General features: G+C 51.0%; 1 long non-coding RNA gene across 1 annotated transcript; it reads left to right on the top strand.

Moving 5' to 3' along the window:
* The first annotated feature begins 1,105 nt into the window (after positions 1–1,105).
* LOC122677383 lies at positions 1,106–5,237 on the top strand. Its single transcript, XR_006335762.1, has 3 exons — positions 1,106–1,215; positions 4,585–4,701; positions 5,190–5,237. It is a non-coding gene; the product is annotated as an uncharacterized LOC122677383 (long non-coding RNA).
* Positions 5,238–5,481: the final 244 nt, after the last annotated feature.

Raw genomic sequence — 5,481 nt, 5'->3', positions numbered from 1 at the left:
GCACCATCAGTAATGCCAAAGGGGTTGGGAGGAGAGCTGGGAGGAAGTAAGCAGGAGTGAGATGCTCTCCTTGCTCCTGTGCCCTGACCAGGCTGCAGAGCTCTGATGGTGACCTGAGGGTCAAGGACTCAAAGTTGCCTCCTCCTCGTCCATGCCAGGGAGCCTGCAGCTCAAAGAAGCAGCCTGTTCTGTTTTTGGAAACCACTGTCTCCTGGAAAGAACAAATGAGGTGATGCACTCCTATTCATCCCTCAAAGCCCACCTCAGATGTTCCTTCTACCAGGAAGCATTTCACAATTCTTTTCTGGGGCATGTGTCTATCTGGAAGCTGTCCCAGCAGTGAGCATACCCTTTGGTAATATTTGTGCATTTGTGTCTTCTTCACGAAACTTGGAGCTCCTTGAGGGTAGGGCAGAAGTCTGGTTTACCTCTGTGTTCCCAGTGTCCAGCTTGGGGTGGAGACAGAGTGGGTTCTGAGCCGTGTAGATCCTTGACAGGTTGTGAGGGGAGAGGCTGGGCAGGCAACATGGCTCCAAGCCCAGGGGCCTCCCAGGGCTTGGATCTTGGTCAGTCAGCTGGTGAGCACTGTGGACTGAGGGTGCTTTCTGGGTCCAGCTTGCCCTGGGGAGGGGAACCCCACTCTGAAGGAGAATAGTGGCCCCAACCAGGAGAGCCCAGGTCTAAGAAGGATGAACCTAGCTCATAGACAGGGTATGTCTCCCCACCCTCCCAATGGACTGGTTGCTGCCAGCCTTGATGATGTCTGTCTGTCCGTCCTGTCTTTCATTCAGTTTTAAAGAGACTCCTCCACCCCCAGTCCTGTGTCTAATGAACCTGACATTCAGGGAAAATGTCTCCGGTAAAGGTCACTAGAGGGAAGTGGCATTCTTGCTGACAGCACCTGTCCCTCCCACACCAGTGCGCTCTCCTTCGAGACAAAGTGCTCATGTCTCTCGGAGAGCTCACCCCCCATGAGCCACCACCTTCAAGTGGCTTCCTCCCAGCCTTCCAGTCGATGTAAACCCTCTTATCTAGAAACACACAGCTCGGGAACTGCCTCATTCACTTGTTCATTTTCCCTACGGCTCATCGAAGACAAGGATGACTCAGATCCCAGCCCGACCTGGCAGGGTCCCCAGGAGGGTGTATGCAAGCAGAGCTCCCTGAAACCCTGGTTCCAGGGTGTGTCTGCAGGGGTAGCAAGTGATGAGACAGGTAAGGGAGGTGGAAGGGAGGTGAGAATCTCATTCCCCGTGCTCGGTCCTGACCAACATGGTGAGTTACTTACTGAAGGCTTTAGGGAGAAGTTAGTTGTATTTGTGTCTTAGAAAAATCATTCTGGCTGCGGAATGAAGGACAGATGCAGGTGGAGGCAAGAGAGGATGGCAGCTAGTCTAGGGCAAGTGGGTGGATCTGAGAGTTTGCTGGGCCAGGGGAGAGAGCGGAGTGAAGCAGGAGCTGCAGACTTGGCTTTGGACAGTAGGTGGGAAGTGATGCTGTGTACTGGGGGGGCAGGTTGGGATACAGGGTGCCTTGGTCGTGGATGTACTGAGTTGGAGGCTCCTGGGAGATGGAGAGGTGCAGGGAGAGGCTGGAAAGGTGGGGGCGGGGGGGGTAGGGTGCCAGTGGGAGGTCTGTGCAGGGAGAGAAGACGCGGCACATGCCGCTCGCACTGGGAGCCCTCCTGAGTGTGGGTGTGGTTTCCAGGGGGCAGCGTGTGGACTGAGCAGGTGGCGGACCCTGGAGGGTCCCAGCAGGCATCAAGAGGCAGGCACGAGGCGGAGGCCATGCAGGAGTCGGACAAGGGGTCATCAGAGAGGGGGCTTCAAGGGGGCAGCGGGCACCAGGGCCGCCACCTCCTCCACCCTCAGAGAAGGCACTCGCTCCTCGCATTTCACAGGTGAAGCAGTAAAATGCCTCACCTAGGGCACAGTGCAGCTCAGAGCTGGGTTCATCAGATTCCACAGCCATCTTCTCAGTATGCTGCTCTCTTCCCCACTAGGCTGGTCACCTACAGGCTCCTGGTGACCCCATATGACCCTGTCTTCTGCCTCAGTTTCCCTGCTTGGCCCTCGAGTTCCCAAAGGGATAGGAGTCTACCCTAACAACCAACCTCATAACTGCTAACATTTCCGGGGCACTGTCTACATTCCAGTCTCTCTGTACCTTCGTTCACTTAATTCTCCTAGCAACCCTAGAGGGAGATATTATTATTATCCCCATTTTACAGATGGGGAAACCGAGGCATTGAGAACTGAAATAGCTTACCCAAGCTGGCAGGTGTCAGAACTGGGATTCAAACCCAAGCAGCCTGTGCTCCTAACCCTTCTGAGCTTGATCACCGTGAAGCCTCTTCTCTTAGCCCGGGGCCATCTTCTCTTTGGATCCTATTTCCTTCTGTGAGTGTTCTGATTCCTCAACACCATGAGACTGGGCAGCACCTCCTGCTTGTGCTCCCACTGGTGATGGGACAGTTAGGAAGACAGGCTGCCCTTTGTCTCTGAAGGTTACGCCTCTGATTCCTCTTCTGAGATGGCTGCAGCCTTTGACGGCAATGGATTTGCCTCCAACCCTTGGTGTTTTCATTGGATTAAAGAGGGGCAGTTATAGGACCTGGAATTTGTTGTTCAAGTCTGTGGGAACTTGGCCACGTGGCTTAAATCTATTCAGGCCTCTGGTTCCTCACTAGTAAGATGAGTACAAGGAGCGCATCCCACCCTGAACACACAGGTGGTAGTGAGAGGGTTGTAATTGCAAATGTACCAAGTTTTGTTGATATGTTTGTGCCTATTCAAGGTTGTTAACCCAGGTGCTACATCAGGTGGCTCTTAGAGACGACACGACATAGCAGTTAGGAATGTGTGTGGTCCCGACAGGAGGGAATGTGTGTGGCTCTGTTATTCCCTCCCCGCCTAGCTCAGACCCTGATTTATAAGAGGGGGGTCCTGGTATAGTGCTTCCCTCCTGGTATAGAGAAGTAACCACTCTTTTCAAACCACAGCTGTGTACAGACTCTTCCATCTTTTGAGAAAGAGGCATCATTTTGATCCAGAGTAGATGTTTAGCAACATAACCTGATGGCTGATTTTGGAGTGAAAATTGCCTGCACCCCCCCTCCCCCCACCCCACCGCCCAGGGCATGGAGTCAATGGGCTGTGTGCCACCTTGCCAGTCTCATCACAGTGGGTGCTGCTGGCGCCCTACCCATATGTCCAGCAGTCAGGGCCGTCCTTCTGTAGGCCCTTGACCCTCCAAATAAGGGCTTTCTCTTGCCTTGCCCTCAACAGTAATGGGCGGAAGTTGGAGGCTAAATATGCTTCCTTGACCTTCGGGTGGGCCACCTGTGAGGTGTGTCCCGCACCACTTCCCAGAGGTCCCCAGTGGGACTGAGTCACTGGTGCTCACAGCGGTCACCTGCTCGTTATCACTCTCTGTATTGGCGTCCTCCACCCTATCTCCATGCCCATCTTCCCCATCCCCTCCCTCCCCTTCCTCTCAGGTGAACCGCTTGCACCTAAGTTCTCATCTCAGCTCTGCTTCTCAGTGAGTCCAGCTCCAGACATCCAAATTGAAGCGTGCATTCCCAGGATATAAAGGAAGAGATGTAAGGAGGGTTTTGAGAGACAGAGAGTCTGAGCAACATGGCAAGAACCCATGGGCTTGAAGCGAAATGATGGCAGTGAAATGTTACTGGGAATGGCTGAGGCTCAAAACTGTTAGCTCAGTTCTAAGTCATGAACTTTGCTGTCTGACCACTGCCATTACCCTCAGAGCTACAGTAAAACTCACTCATGCGGACCACATTGTGCTTCTGGATGCTTTGGGGAATCAAAGGAGAGGCTGCAGGGTTCTGTGGGTTAGTTCAAAGTGCAGAGAAGACTCTAGTGGCAGGAGGCAAGACCCAGCTGAGATGCAGCATTCAACCAGTGACATTCAGGAGAAACACAAGCCCCTGTAGGTATTGTTGGGGTTGCAGGGTTTCCTACCATATGTGGGATGAAAGCTGGGGCCATTTTTCTTATATATTAAAAGATGGGTGAACTCACGAACTGGACAGGTGGGGGGATATCCAGGTGCCTGGCAACGTGAGGTTATATGTGTGAAGCCCCCAGCTGTAGGACCTTTGGGACCTGTAGGACCTTCCTGCCACAGGACCTTTGCACATGATGCCCCCCCTCTACTCAGAATGCCAATCCCCCAACACTGCCAATCCTTGCCTCATTAATTTCTACCTGTCTTTTGAATCTCAGCCCAAGTGCGACTTGCTAAGGAAAATCCTTCTCACTTCCAGGTTCCTTTCTTACAGTATGTGTTTCTTTTCCTTCAAATCTCAATCTATGAGATTATGTGAATAGCGTCTGTTAGCCAGTAAGCACTCTGAGGAGGGTAGCATATTTGATCCCCACCCCCCGACACCCCTCACTGTACTGCCAGCATCAGCACAGCTCGCCCAGAGAAGGTGCTCACTAGATATTTGCTGAAGAAATAAGGGAAGATATTTTTTGTTCCAGGGTAAAGGGCTAAACTTGGACCCCATTTATGAGATACTCCCTTAACAGCCATATCTCTGCCTCCTGCCTCCAGGTGAATCATTCACCTGCTTAAAATGCAAAGAGTCCCATTTTCTGGCTCAGCGTTTCCCACTGTGACTGAGGAGTAGTAATTGTGTGCGGATGCCAGAATACATTACATGGACAAAAGGTAATGTGGAATGCAAACTTAGAAAGTTGAAAGGGAAGTTTTCTTTGTCTTTTTCCTTTCTCTCTCTTCCTTCCTCCCTGCATTCCTCTCACTCTTCCTCCCTCCCTCCTTCCACTCTCCCTCTCTCTTTTCTTTTCTTTCTTCTGTAGGCTTTCTCAGAACTTTTAAATGCTAATGAACATGGCAGAATCTCCAGGAGGAAGGTTTTTCTCTGTAGTAGGTCCCAAATGCATTTGATCTCAGAATTTATTGATTCATTGATTTGGAGAAGCAAATTTGGGATTTGCGTTTCCCAGGAAGTTCTTGGAGGAGTGCTGACTTAGAGAATAAAGTCTAAATTTCTTAGCTTCATGTTTAAGGTCCTCAAAGACATGGGCCCTGTCCCTCTCGATGTCCTACCCCTACTCTTTGCTCAAGCCAACCAGTGAAGAACAGCCTTCCAATCGCCAGGTACTCTCTCATGCCTCATCCCCTCTGTCTGGATGTAGGTAAACCTACTGTCTGCTGACTGAGCTCCTGGTCATTCTTCAAGGCCAAGACCCACTTATGACTTCCTCTGTGAAGCTCTCCTTGACCTTTCAACTGTGTTCCCAGAGCTCCTGATAGATCCTTCTACCAGGACATGACCACCATCTGCTGTAAGGAGCTATTATTATGAATAAAATGTCTTTAATATAGTATTTTTCTTCAAATAATTCTTTCCTCTGGGTTATTTTCCCCAAATAGCAAAACCTGATGATTCCCAATTTGAACTGTGTTATGGTGTCTCAAAGAATCTAC

This window comes from Cervus elaphus, chromosome 20, assembly GCF_910594005.1.
Source record: "Cervus elaphus chromosome 20, mCerEla1.1, whole genome shotgun sequence".
NCBI classification, from domain to species: Eukaryota; Metazoa; Chordata; class Mammalia; order Artiodactyla; family Cervidae; genus Cervus; species Cervus elaphus.
This window is presented reverse-complemented; position numbering and strand designations above follow the sequence as displayed.